Consider the following 15,954-nt stretch of genomic DNA (forward strand, 5'->3'; position numbering starts at 1 on the left):
GCCAATCCCTGGGTACTTAGCATCCATTTCTGGGTTCATTAACCTTTCTCACATCTTTGTAAATATATTGTTAGGTTTCTTGGACCATTTGAGTACTATTCTCTGTCTGGCAAGACTCTGTTGTAGGATAAGCCATATATGATATAGGTGCAAAATGAAGGCACACCAGGAGAGAGGGATTCAGCAGTGACCTTTTAGAAAGATTTTGGGGTTTTTTGGTACGTGCAATGATGGGGGCCATGCTGTTGAGAAAGAGTATTTGAAGCACGACATTAATAATTTAACACTGGATTAAAAGTGTGTTAGATGAAGACTTAACAGAATTCACCCTGACATGTTGTATTCATTCAGATTTTTACCATTGTGTCTTTTCCTTTTTGCACCTTGGCTCAGCTATCTTTCAGTTTGACAAAAATGTTTCTACTTGGAAATGCCCGTGAGCTCATCTCACATTATTTACTTGTGAAGAATAATGATATGCTTAAGGGCATGATAGGCTTGTGGGCTGAACACCAGAGTTATGCCTCAGGGGAATATTTTAGTATTAATATGATGTTCACTTTCTCAGAGTATAATATCTTTAAGGCTCATCCGCACTTCATTAAAGACTAAAAAATGGGGACTCATGGTAATGTATGTAGCTGATAGAGTTTTCTGTACATTGTTCTATCTTTTTTTTTTTTGGCTGCTACAACCTTTTTACCTTGATCCATTTGACAAGTAGGCTAATTTAGCATGAAACAGTAGCAAGCAAGATAAAGCTACTTCTTGCAAATCTGAGGAAGATGTGGACGTGTTGGAGGAAGCTAAATAAACATGAATCTTTGACCTTCTCCTTTAACTAGTGCTCCAGTCCACTGAGCTCATTATAGGGAAATCTGTTAGCAACCTTCACATGTTGGCAGATGACTGGTACTGAACACATGCTGCCAGCCCGACAGGGGATCGGGAGAAGCCCAGCTCGTGCATGACCCATCACTGCTAAATAGCAAATCCCTGTAGTTACTTGCATTACGTAAAACTGCTTGATGCACATTAAAGAGAACCTTTTGAACCCCACACTCATTATTATTTTTTTCCCTTTCTTTCCATTTTCTGACTTCTGTGGTGAGATTGCCTTAAAGTCTTATCATATGTGCTCATATTCTAGGCAGCTAATGAATATGGATGTTGTTTGTGCTAATTTTTGCAGCCGTAAAAGGCTAGATTTGGAAGAAATGCCAGTTATTAGCCTCAGGGAAACTTTCAGTAAATAATTCCACTTATACCCTGTTGAGTTCAAAGGGACATTGGAGTCCAGAGAAATGAGCAGGTTGCGCCCTTTCCCCCACTGCGACAAGTCCCCTAAAAGAAAAAGAAAAAAAAAAAAGAAAGTTAAGACAGGGATTCCCTTTTCTCCTTTTGGAGATTAAAAATTAATGTTTGCAGGCTAAAACAACTGCCATTATGGTTAATGTAGTGGTTTTACATTCATATCAAACATTGGTTGTTTTCTGCCACATTCTCCTGTTGCTTCCGTTATCTTAGTGAACAAAGATTAATGCACACTTCACAATAAACTCTAGTCTGCACTCTATAACAATTGCATACAACCTAGAATTATATAAGCATATAGTCCTTTGAATAAAGGCTTAAGTGACGAGGTGGAAAGAACACTGGGTTACAGTTTTGACTCTGGGGTTAATTCACTCCTTGACCTTGGACCATTGTCTTTACCTCATTTCAAGAGATGGAGTTAGATTATATGATTTTTCAGTTTTAATATTCTGATTCTGATGTAGAGATCAGCTATCTAAAGGTGGGACTAATCCCAGTTATTAATAAACAAACATAGTCAATGATGAAATTTACAGATGAATCTCTTTTTCTTGTTCCCAGTGGGACTTTAGCCACTTTGTAGAGAAATGTTTCACATCAATCTGTTGCATGTGATTGGCCTGGAAGAGGGCCAAACTGAACTCCTGAGGACCCTGAGATATACAGTATTTAAAAGGAACTTAGGGTTGATGGGGGTGGAAGGGAGGGGAAAGTGGGTGATGGGCATTGAGGAGGGCACCTGTTGGGATGAGCACTGGGTGTTGTATGGAAACCAATCTGACAATAAATTTCATGTTAAAAAAATAAAATAAAAGGAGATGAAATGTTACCACTGCTGCTTTTCTCACAACTGTACACTAGTTTTAAGAATGTTGCCAGAGTATTTTACCAAATAGATTACTACCGATTTGCTCCTCATTTCAAAACATCAAAATTTGTAATGAATATGTAATTTGTGTGAAAATGAATAAACCCCATATACTTGTGATTTTACAAATTTTTCCACAACACCGCTCCCTGTATTCCAGTCCTCAGAATAATTATACTCCATGTATGCGTTTATTACAATGCTCTGTTCTACGAAGGCATAGTCCAGATACCTAATACTTTGTTATTCTGCTCTTTTCTTGAACTCATGCACTTGACTGATACAAGCTGAGAGTTACATGCCTGCTAGTGGGTCACTATGGCGAGGAAAGGGCTGTCGCACACTTTCTTGAGTAGGATAAAGAGAGTGCGGACATTTGCTGTTGTTCTCTATATGAAATAACGGTAAGTCGTGTGTGAGCATGATAAAGGAGTGACTGGTGCACAGTTCATTGACTTGGGCTTCATAATTACCCAATCACTTATACCTTACTTACGAAGGTTTAGAATTCAAATTTAGTGGGGCTGTAAATATTATTATAAAGGAGTAAAAGTGATATTAACCAAGTTTTGAGTTAAGTAGAGCAAGTTGCCCAAAGTGAGGTGCTAATTTATCTTTTAGAAGAGTCTCATTTGACTGTGAGAAGGTGAGGTTGAGTGTCTAGATTAGGAATTGAAGCATGTCAACAGAATTTGACAACATTCCCCAAGGTCAAGAGGTCTTTTATTATAAAGGATACAGTGAATTGATTCCATAAAGTTGTTTAAACTAGGTGAACCATACAAATGTAAAAGTAAAGGGAAAGCACAAATACAGCTACTCAAGCTAGATTAGGTGTTAGGTATCCAAAACCCATATGGCATGTGAATAACTTCTAGACCATCATATATGACAAGACATGTACCATTGACAGATTTGGTTTATGATCTTCTATATGCACTCTCCTTGCTTGTTCTCAAGATGGCTGATTGAAATAGAGAAAAGTTTAGGGAAACTTTGGAAGACATGTGTTGAATATAGCAAAGCTTCCATCAGCCTGTATTGTTGGATGGTGGCATAAAGACTTCCTTGACAATCTATTCATTTGTACCATATTGTTACATGGACAGTAGATAATCCCTTATTGGTTGAAACTATTTGTTAAAGCAGTTAGCTTTACCCTAATGAATACAAAGACTGAATAAAATATAAAATCTATCACAGTCACTCAAACATTTGTCAGAGTCATAAATGCCTCTGAGAATCTTTTGAAAGTTCTGGAGACTTCCTCCTTAGAAATGCTTACATTCAGCATATATGTAGCATTTAAAAAATAATTTTTTGAACCTCATGAAGTGCACACATGGATGTTAAAGTTGTCCAGTCTAAATAATCTTAAAGTTCAAACATGAAGCACATGATCACTGAGGATCATATGAAAGGCCAGTTGGCATAAGATATTTTGGATTAGGTGTTGGACATTTTTATCATCAAAGGATATAGGTCTGGGGCACTCAAATTGCAAGGAGTTTATTTAGTTTCCAGGCAGGATACCCAGCCACTGGTGGTAGAGCTTGGAGAGCTCTAGGCTCAGTGAACAACTTTTGGAGTTATAAAATAAAAATACTATAATCTATTACCCTTTTTGACTATAATTTATTACTCAGTGAAGAGCATACATTATAAGTAGGTTTTTGTCAGTTGAGTATTTTGGTTGCAAAGGAGAAATTCACATAAAAGTGAACTAAAGTCCTGAGGGTTGATAGTAAGGATATAGATGGTATTAGGGGAGATTGGAATCTCAGAAATGGCAGCAGGTCTTATGATGTTATGTGTTAGAAATTGGTTCTGAGGGGCGCCTGGGTGGCGCAGTCGGTTAAGCCTCCGACTTCAGCCAGGTCACGATCTCACGGTCTGGGAGTTCGAGCCCCGCGTCGGGCTCTGGGCTGATGGCTCAGAGCCTGGAGCCTGTTTCCGATTCTGTGTCTCCCTCTCTCTCTGCTCCTCCCCCGTTCATGCTCTGTCTCTCTCTGTCCCAAAAATAAATAAAAAAAAGTTGAAAAAAAAGAAAAAAAAATTAAAAAAAAAAAGAATTGGTTCTGAATTCAGGATAGCTGAGAACAAGTCTTTCTGTAGAAGTGTTTTTTTTTTTCCCCCCAGCTCTGTAAAACTATGATCCATCATTATGTCCCTCCCTTATTCTCCATTTGTCTTTTGGCTTCAATATAATTCTCTTCCTTCTACTAATGTAATTCTTCTGGTGATGGTGAAGCAAAAGAATTGGTTCAGCTACTTATTTATAATCACATAGTCTAGATATCTTTTCATACTAGGCCATCATATAGGTTATTGTGCTGTTGAAATGTTGATTGTACTTAAGTTTGGTACTCACTATGGTGGTACAAGTATCTGAAACTTTGGAGAGGAAGAGATAGCATCATATAAACCAGAACTTGCCCTCCAGGGCTTAAAGAAGAACCTACAGAGACTTCTCTCAGTAGAAACTAGGAATGGAGAAGCTTCCTAAAGATTAGAAGATAATGTGGTTATGCTTGGTATTACAATTTTCCACTATAGCCATTAACTTGCTAGTAAACCAACTCTCTGGGAAAAAAAAGAGAGACAGAGAGTTCTGATTTGTAGTACTTGCCAATTTCCCTGGTGTAAATACTCTGATCATGGCCAATTCCAGCTACCTATGATTTTATTTTTTTAAATTTTTTTAATGTTTATTCAGTTTTGAGAAAGAGAGAGAGAGAGAGAGGCAGCAGGGGAAGGGCAAAGAAGGAGGGACACACAGAATCTGAAGCAGGCTCCAGGCTCTCAGCTGCCCGCAAAAAGCAACGCGGGGTTTGAAACCACGAACCATGAGATCATGACCTGAGCTGAAGTCAGACGCTTAACCAACTGAGCCACCCAGGCACCACTGGCTACCTATGATTTTAACACTAGCTTTAAAAAAATTCTTAAGTATTTAACAATTGGCTCTTGTGAGTGTTGATACAATACTAACAATAACACTGAACCTATAAATTAGTTTTAAAAAAAAGAAAATGAAAAGAAAAAATTAAATATCACTTATGCCAAGATAAGACTCCCAGTGACCAAAGATGAGACTAAAACACAGGGAGGTTTTTCAAAAATAAACTAAATTTTAGTTCTTGGTTTGAATTGTTTGAAGAATGGTAAGAGTAGAGCCACACTAGTAGTGACTTGGATGGTCATTTCCAATATTCTGCTTAGCTCATATTAAAATGCATAGCTCTGATAGTTTTGAAAAACTAAATGCTTCTAAATGTTAAAGAAGGTGTTAAATAAGTGAATGGATTTGCTTAGGAAGCAGATGCTACCAATTCATATAAGCCCAGACAAAAGTCTTGGCCCTTTGTCCTTGGGAATTGCAATGTCTGCAACAAGATCCCTGTTACCTTTCCTGCAATACCAAGTGTTCTCCAATGAAAGGATGTTGGAGGGAGCTGTAATTAGACTTGACAGGAGTTTAATGTATTGACGACCTAACACTGATTTGATTTTATATTTGCATTGATGATATACACTTATACTTGATTTCCCTAACTGAGTCTGACACCTTTATTGGAATATTTGCAGAATAGAAAGGAATGGCTTACATGGAATATGACAGCATAGTTCAGACCAGATGGAGGCTTTCTACACTGATGTGATATGGCATCTGAGGAGCTGGTAACTACTAGACTCAATCTCACCATTAACTGAACAGGAAAGTGTTGCATTCTTGAGATGAGCCAGTCTGACCCCATGCACAATCCTGTCTTCATTCATGACATATCTGGGGCCAGGTGGTACACACAGAACCTGTTATCTCAAGCCACACGTTAACATAAACTAGAAAAAAATGAATGGGGGGGGGAATCATGCTATGAGATGAGAGTAGTGTCACAGAGATGACGATGACTCAAGGAAGGAATGATAGGGCCTAGTGTAGACAAAGGCAAACATTCCATTCCATGCTTTTGTGAATTTATTGTAAGCACAAAGGATACTCTACTTTTACTCGGAAATGTCCTCGCTTTTTTTGTTCGGCCATAGAAAATCCAAAGTGAAGGAAGCCAGATCAATACCTTTTTCTTTTACTCTCAGTATATTGTTTTGGTTTTCTTGGCACCTTTCCTATCTTTATTGTTTGAGCTGGTTGAGCTTGGGTTTCTCTAACTTTCAGGCTAAGACATCCTGATATAGGAATCAACTGCCATACTATATTTAAAGAAGGTTTGTTATAATAGGTAATTCTTGAGCTAGCAGTTCATATACAAGTATAATATGTGAATGTGTTGGGCATTTAGAGAGATTTTCTGAGGGGTAGAGGGCTTGCAGAATATCATTATCAGTTAAGAGGGAGAAAACGTATAAGCTGGTGAGGGTAGGTTTTTTGTTTGTTTGTTTGTTTTTTTCCAGCAAGGCCTTGTTTGGAGATGAGGGCAGAGTGCCTAATAGTTGTGGTTCCTTTGGTAATTTATAACCTAAGTAATACTTAACTGCCCCTCTAAGACTTATTGCTAGAAGTTCCTGTATCCTGACACGTACCATCCGCAGGACCATGTCTTTTGGTAAGTCACTGCCTTGTGGCCAGTAATTATAGTCCCTCTAAAAACACCCAAGAAAAGTCTAACCTCTATAAAAGGATGAACCATTCTCCAAGTTAAAGTCTGGTGCCAAAGATTATCCGGGTATAAGTATATAAATCATCAGGAATATTTCTTTTTAAAAATTTTTAATGTTTCTTTATTTTTGAGGGGGGCAGGGGCAGAGAGAGAAGGAGACACAGAATCTGAAGCAAGCTCCAGGCTCTAAGCTACCAGCACAGAGCCTGATGCAGGGCTCAAACTCACAAACCATGCTATCATGACCTGAGCCAAAGTTGGATGCTTAACCAACTGAGTTATGTAGGCACCCCAGGAATATTTTTTAAAAATGTTGATTCCTCTTGGAATTCTTCTGTGGACAGAAGCAGAGAACTCCTATTTTTAACAAGCAATCCAGATGGTTCTTAAGCTTACACCTACATTTCTAATCAATTAATTTGGATATTAATTTTCAGACTTGAGACATCATTAGCTGCACAAAGTCTTCCTCAAATCTTATTCCAGTGTGCTGATATTCATCATTGTTAGATCTATACATGGGCATCCTTTATAGGCATAACTAGAAACTAGTCACTAAGGAAGAAGAAAAAGATCCTAGTACAGAAACCAGAAATAGAAAAATTCAGCAGTAAGAAGTACCAGTAAAGGAAATATAAATAATTGTATAAGTGTGTGTATTATGATATTATTTAAATGAATGTGTCTGATCTTATAAACAGATTTGATAGTTATATTTTTCTATATTTCTATAGAAATAGAATTTCTATTTCTATATTTATAGATATTAACTACATAATGATATTTATAGAAGAAAGTTTGAAGGTCCGTGTGGAATCTGGGAAAGGAATTGAGGACAGGACTTGAAACAGGTGCTACAGAACAGAGTGATGTTAGTTAGCGTTTGGATGTCTAAATCTGAAAGTTCTGTGTTAACCATTTTTTTAAATATTAAAGAAGAGTTTTGCACATTTCAATGTTAATATTTTTTTGAAATATCCTTTAGAAGCATTTCTAAAGAATGAGTTTAATCTGACTTCCCATGGGGTTTATTACCATGTCTCAAATGCTCTCACACAGTCGATTATTGTTTTGCTTCACAATATTTTTGTTTAAATGCTTCCAAGAGATCTTGTAGGCTCAATGCAAGAGCATGCATGCATGTTTATATACAGAAGAGCATTTTGTTTCTCATGTTATAGATTTTAATTACATGTACTAACTCACTGGAGCTGCCATGCTGCTTTTATTTGTGGAAAACAGAAAGCGTCTTCTGAAGCAGGACTCAAGCCCTTTCTTTGCATTTGCATTCGTCCTTGGACCTCAGATAGGATGACAGTCTTTTCTTAACCAAAAGGAACATAGGGAACTTTTATGTATTTAATGTTTCATGTTCATAGCTTACAAAACTGTTACTGAGACTGAAGTCTGGGTGTCTGGTGCTATGTAAGGGAAGTGAAGCAGTTATTATGGTCTGGCAGCATGGAAGGTACTGCTTTGGATTAAGTGTTTATTACCCAGAACATAAAGGATGTTGGCAAAGGTACTACTGGAGCCTGCACAAACTATTAAAGAGATTCTCAAGACCTTCTCATCTGTCCATGTATATATTTTATGTTATTGTAGGTCAGCAGTGGGAGATAGAGTCCACAGTGAAAACAGTAATTTAGGGTCAGGCAGCATGGAGCTAAAATTCTTATTCCCTTTTATATGATATGTGACATTTGGTCAATTACTGAATCCCTCTTGATCTCTGATTCCTCATTTAAAAAACAAGAATAAGTACAATTACATAGAAGACTGAAAATAAAATGAGTTGAAGTATGTGCCAGGGGAGAAAGTAATTCATAGGTGAGTATCTTTTGATATGATGGATTACATTGATTGGTTTTAAAATTTGAAACAAACTGGCATTTCTAGGATAAATGTCTATTGATCATGATGCATTATCCTTATATTGCTGAATTTGATTTGCTAATATTTTGTTAAGGATTTTTATCTATGTTCATAAAGAATATTGATCTGCTCTTTTCATATGATGTCTTTGTCTGCCTTGGTTATCAGTGTAATATATGTAATATAATATAATGTATGTATAAAATATATCACAATGTAATATCGGCTCCATAACATTTAGAAATATTCCTTATTTTTGTGTAAGTTTGGTCAGGATTGACATAATTTCTTCTTTAAAGTATAGAATTCACCAGTGAAGCTATCTAGACCTATATTTTTTGAGGGAAGATTTTAAATAACCAACTTTATATATTTAATAAATATAGTAATATTCAAATTATCCATTTTTCTCGAGTTAATATTAATAATTTTTGTCCTTCAAAAACTTTTTTGTAAAAGATATTTTGGCATGAAATATTCATAATATTTCCCTATCTTTTTAGTATCTGTAGGCTCTGTATTGATATCCCTTTTTTCATTCCTAATATTAGTAATGTGTATTTCACTCATTTCTTCTTCTTTTAGGTAAAGATTTAGCTAAATGATATTGATTCTAGCTAAAGACTTTTCAGTTTTAGGGATCCTTGAAAGATTTAGCTTCTGGTTTAGATCATTCTTTTGTTTAATTCTTTCTCCTCTACATTTTGGATTGGATAATTTCTTTTGATATATCTTCAAATTCACATATAATTTTTTTCTGTCATTCAATCTTGCTGTTGAACTCAGCTAGTGAATTTTTACCTTTAGTTATTATATTTTTCAGCTTTGGAATTCCTACTTGTTTTTAAATTTTTCTTTTAATTTATTTTGAGATCTCCATGTGCTCACTTATTATTAGCACATTTTCTTTTAATTCCTTGGGTAGATTTTCCTTTAAATTTGGAACATACATATTGTAATTTCTTTAATTTTTTGTGTATTTTATCCAGCATGTGAACTCCTTTTTTTTCTCTTCTGATTATGAGTCACATTTGTCAGTTTATTAGCATGTCTAATAATTTCAACCGAAAGCCAGATACTAGATAATTCATTGCAGTGACTCTTAATTCTATTTGTTCTTCTGGGGAGTTGCTAGTTTTATTTGTTTGTTTGTTCTAGGAGGTAATGAACTTTCCTGGTCCTCAAATGTGAAATCTATCTTCTCTGCAGTGTGTATCCACTGATGTCTCCGCTCATTCTTGTCTAGCCTTGGTCCCTAGGGGTCTACATTGTGCTTGTGTAGTTCACAAGTCAGCCAATGATTTAGACAGAGGCTGTGTTCAGACACCAAAAGCCAATAAATCTTTTTTTTTTTTTTTAAGCCAAAAAATCTTCTATCCTCTGCTCCTGGAGCTGTGGATTGAGGAATGCATTCAAAATGCAGCAGTTTTTCAAATTTCTTCAAGGCTTTAATTTTCACTGGGCTCTTTGTCCTGCTTGCATACATATTTTAGAAGTCATTCAGGGATGTATGTAGAGCTTATCTCAGTCTTTCTATGATGAATATCTTGATTCCAAATTCCTCCATTTTGGTTTCTAGTTGTTGTGCTTTGCACCTTGAACCAAATTTCTACTTCTGGCAAGTAATATTGTGATTTTCATCCTCCAAGTTGGAGATGAAAACAATCCATTGTAGAAAGACCAAAGATTCATCTTTCTTAATCAATGAAAGAGCAGATTTGGATGAATAAACACTTTGATGAGTAAGCACTTCTCAAGTTGCTGCCTGTCTTTGGTCATTTCTAGTTCATTCTTGAAGTGATTATTTTGAATAATTTCAGTCTATTTTGAACTCATTTTCTGTTACAGATAATTACCTGACTCTTTCATTATTCTATTGCCAGAAGTAGAGTTCTGATTTTTAGGATTTAATTTTATATATTTTTGAAGTAACTAGTTAGTGCCAGGCATATAGCAGGGACTTGATAAATGCTAACTCCTTTAATCCTATTATGAAGCACCGAATATGGCTAGATGGTTTAAAAAAAAAAAGATTATTTTAAGGTAAGAAATAGAAGTATAGCATTGCTATTTTGGAGATAGGTAATGGCAAGTTGTCTTCAAAACATCCTTGGAGTTTTAAATAAGGAGACTGAAAACAGTTGGTTAAATATTTTCAAAATGATTACCGTACATGCTTATTGACCAAAGTTATTTGATGAGACATCAGGGTCAAAAATTCTAGGGAATTTCTCTATCATTTCATATATCGTATTCTTTGACCAACTTTACATAATTTATGAAGTGGAGCTTAGTCACTTATTTTGAACATTATGTCTTGCTCCTGAGAATGAAGTTGTGCTAAATTTCAGTGGATCTTCATTTGTGTAAGCAAGCTTTAAGAGACCTTGTTTCTGAAAGCTCTGAATCTCTGAAACACTTTCTGCTGGTCTTATACAATACTTATCATTCAATAAGATAGCATTGAGGCATCCTTAGGAACAAATTATCTATACAAAGAACCTTAAGATACTTAAGACAGAAATGTCAACAAAGAAATATAAGTTGAAGATATGAATTAACAAAAGTCATTAAAACTAGAAGGAGGAAGAGGAGGAGGAGGAGGAGGAGGAGGGTAAGGGGGAGAAGGGAAGAAGAAGAAGAAGAAGAAGAAGAAGAAGAAGAAGAAGAAGGAGAAGAAAGAAGAAGAAGGAGAAGGAGGAGGAGGAGGGAGAGGAGGAGGAGGAGAAAGCAGCTCATATTATTGCCTGGAATGGCTGCTGAGAGTTAGTTCAAAGTCTATGTATAAAATTTAGAAACTTACACAGTTGAAGATGATTCTTCAGAATCATCTGCCCTTAACAACTTTTTTTTAGTGTTTATTTATTACCCTTAGCAACTTTTTTAGTGGTAGAGAGCAAAATTAATACACAAGATAACCTACATAAATAGTTAAACTTCAAAGAAATGTAAATACTGGTTAAAAGTCACATGGAGTGGTCAAACTTTACACTCTACCATCTGTTTTCTATTTGGACTTTATTTCCATCACTCTTGATATGGTATTATTAACCATTTAATTTTTTTAACTTTTTAAATATATTTAGTCATGTCAATGACTTATTCAATTTATTAGAAATATATGCCTTAAGTAAACTTTGAAATCAAGCAGAAAGTGGACAGAGAGAGAGAGAGAGAGAGAGAGAGAGAGGAGAGAAAGAGAGACAAACAAAACAAAAAACAGAGAATGAAGAAACAAATGAACATTGGAGAAAAAAAGAGAAAGAGAGGCAAACCATAAAATAGACTCTTGGCCAAAGAAAACAAACAGGGATGATGGAGGGGAGGTGGATGGGGGAATGGGTTAAATGGTGATGGGTATTAAGGAGGGCACTTGTAATGAGCACTGGGTGTTGTATGTAAGTGATGACTCACCAAATTCTGCACCTGAAATGAACACTACACTGTATTGTATGTTAACTAACTGAATTTAAAAAAAACCTTGAAATTACAACTTCCTTGCCACCCGCCCGCCCCAAATAGAGAATTATCAATGGGGAGGAGAGAGAAGATGATCAGAATATGAACAAGGTTAGTATTTTTTAAACATTTTTTTTTTACCTAGAAAAAATTGTAAAGAAATAATTTATTTCCTATGTAAAGTAAGAAAAAAAAAACTATTCTTAATCAAAATCTATTAGGGACGCCTGGGTGACTCAGTTGGTTAAGCATCCAGTTTGGCCCAGTCGTGATCTCATAGTTTGTGAATTTGAGCCCCATATGGGGCTGTGCGCTGTCTGCACAGAGCCCACCTCATGTGCTCTGTCCCTCTCTGTCTCTGCACCTTCCCCACACTCTCTTTCTCTCTCTCAAAAATAAATAAACATTTAAAAATGTCTACTAAAAATAATACCTTCCAAAATGTGTTATTTATTATTTTGCAGCATTTTACTTCTGTGTTAGTTCAAACAGATATGGTAAGATGAGATAGAGAAGGTATTAAGGAAAAGAAAAGTAATAACTATTTGTGTCATTGATCTGATAATATTGTCATAATTAAAGATATTCTTATTACTTTTTATAGTTCTTTCTTTTTTAATTTTTTAATGTTTATTTCTTTTTGAGAGACAGAGAGACCGAACAGGAGTGGGGGAGGGGCAGAAAGAGAGAGAGGGAAACAGAATCTGAAGCAGGCTCCAGGCTCTGAGCTGTCAGCACAGAGCCCAGCGCAACTTAACCAACTGAGCCAACCAGGTGCCCCACTTTCTGTAGTTCTAATTAGTTCATTTCTGAACTTGCTTTCTCCATGATGTTCCTACCATATGTTTTTTAAGCATAATTTTGTGCACTTGCTGTTTGTTCTTATAATGATCTTTAATTGGTGTCTCCTGGGTGGCAAAGTTATCGGTGAAAAATATAATTCTGTGAAATTTGAGGTTTATTGTTTTAGTTTTTCATCTTTCCTGTTTTCCCAATGCCAATGTTAATGGTGTATTATAATGTTGTAAATATGCTGATCCAACTGTTCCAAAGTCTGGGAACTTGAGAAAGACAATTTATCTACATGTATTAAATAATCAAAATAAAATCAATTTGGCTAAGCTTTTTGTTTGTTCCACTCAAGAAACACAATTTTGAAAACAAAATAAATGTATTTGCATTGTCGTTTAGCATGCTTGTTAGGAGCTTATTGTTTGAAAAAAATCATAAAAGTCATTTTATGAAAACAGAATTCTCCATAAACATATTAAACATAAATATCTTATTTTGAATATGTATTTGATTTTCTTACAAGTAGTATATGACAGAGCACAAGTAACAAAGACAGATTTAAGAAAATAAAGAAAATCAGGAGGTTTTCATTTCTTTTCATTTTCTGGAATTTGCTCCATGAAACCAGAATTTAGAAACATGAAATATAAGATAGAACTTTTTACTTAAAGGTTTCAAATGCTTTTTGAATGTGTCTCTTTTTATCTCACAATGAATGATACCTTGTACCTTCTTGAATTTGGTACTTGATGAGTTATACAGTTTGGAGTCAGAAAATGTGCATTTTGAGGTGTAAGGCAATAGGAGATGAGTAAATGAGATATAAATGTGCTTGAGAAACCAAATCACACTAGGGACTCCTATACAAATCTTGAAAATATATAATTTTCCTCCTATATACACATTAAGGAACATCTTCGAATCTAATATCATATCTATGTAAAAAATGTGCCTTTAGTGGAGAAAAGATGCTTTAATTAGATGTGTTATTACTCTATATTTACTTTTTCTTTTCCCTCACCATATTCTAAGTGGAATTGAAATTGCACCGCCTAATGTTGAAAATTTAAATATATATAGCTTTAACATTTAAAATGCAGCAAAAGGGTCTTAAAATTTCTTGGTTGCCACTCGGTCACTAACATGTAAATTATTGTCTTAGTTAAAATACCATGTAATGAAACATTTTTCAACATACATTTTTAAGTCTGGGGGAAGATAATTAAAATGATCAATTAAGTTTGTGTTTCAGTTTCCAGTTGCCTGGAGAAGATCTTTTAAAAGCTGTCACATTCCCCCTCCCCACCAGCCACATACACTTTCTCTCTTAATCTTGTAAAAGCTAAATAAAAGAAACAGAATTGAGAGATAAGATCAAATGTTTTCAATGCTTAACCTATAAAAACTAACAAGAGCTATTGATGACTTTGTCTATGGTATTGAAGACTAGATTGAATTGAACAGTGGTTTACTGCTTGACAGGAAGAGTAATGACCAAACACAAATGGGAGGTTTCTTGGTGTAAATTACCCAGTTTAGACTCTAGCTGTCAACTCTCACTAGTTCTGAAACTGCCTTTAATCTCTGGTTTGGATGCAAATTCAGTTGGAGGCAATTTCTGAAAACTTGCTCCCTTAGTCCTACTACTTGATAGCTCTTCACCAGCCACATTTGTGCTAGCTTTCCTGGGCTGGTTTTGGTACCTTTCCAACCACCCTCATTCTGACTTGGCCATATTCAATCAGAGGCAAAAGGCCTTCAAACAATAGGACTATCTTATTTTCTTCCTCATGACTAATAATAATTAATAATGATTGAACACTTAGTCATGCCAGACACTGAGCTGGGACTACAAAAGCTTTGTCTTTATCCTCATGGCACCCCCATGGTGTAGCCATATTTACTATTGATGAGGAAACTGAGACCTGATACTTGCTAGAAAGTCACCCAAGGGGTAAATTTGTCTGAATCCTAGACCGATGCCATTGGTTGCCAATCCCTACTGCCTCTATCATGTCTGTAGTATCAGGAAATGAGTTCTTCCATTCTATGTGAGAATAAAACAATTTAGTATATTCTACTCATGGCTTTTCAGAGTGTCTTATTCCAGTTACAGACTCTCCGGCATACAGACACATCTAACCCATTTTATCACCACATTTCTCTGTCATTTGGTGAATCATCAACTTCCTCTTCCTTACAACTTCCTTCACTTCAAAGCCCCAACTTTTTGTTCAGAAACTCTCTGCAAAATAGTTAACTCCAGATTTCCCCCCCTGCAGATCATCCATTTTTTTCTCAAGCCTGCCTAGTCTGACATTGCCTTTCTTTGCTTCTTATCCTTGGGCTGTTTTATACCTAGAGACTAAAGATCAAAGTTACAGACTCTTCCTTGATCTTCCTCTGTAGGGTTTCTGTTTCAGCCTGTGTAGGATTATTGGTGAAAGAAAAATGGACAGTTACTTAAAGATATTTAAGGCCACTGATGAAAAGAAAAGGAGAGAGACTTGAAATACTATAGTACCAAGCTTAGTGGGCAATTATCCATCACAGACTTTTAATAGTAAAGAAGTGACAAAAGACCACATAATCTTAGCTCCCTTATTTTATGGATGATGAATCTGGAGTCCACAGTGGTAACTAACTTGTCTAAAATTTCTGGGTAGTTAATGCTAGTTAGTGGCAAAATCTGGGATTAGTCTCCTACATTCAAATATATATATATATAAAATATATATATATTATATATTATAAATATAAATATATTATATATATAAAGTAACACACTACTTTCTTATTTCCATTGATTTGGTAGCATTTATTCATCTGTCAGATATCTATCTATCTGTCTATCATCTATCTATATATCTATCTATCCATCCATCCATTGACCCACCCATCCAGTGTGTAACTATAAGTAAGGGCATGTTTACCAAGGACATGCTATGTTCAAGGTAATGCACTAGAAGCTTGTAAGAGTCACAGTTATAAGTATAACATGATCTTTATTCTGAATGACCTGGC

Source organism: Felis catus, chromosome B3, assembly GCF_018350175.1.
Source record: "Felis catus isolate Fca126 chromosome B3, F.catus_Fca126_mat1.0, whole genome shotgun sequence".
NCBI lineage: Eukaryota > Metazoa > Chordata > Mammalia > Carnivora > Felidae > Felis > Felis catus.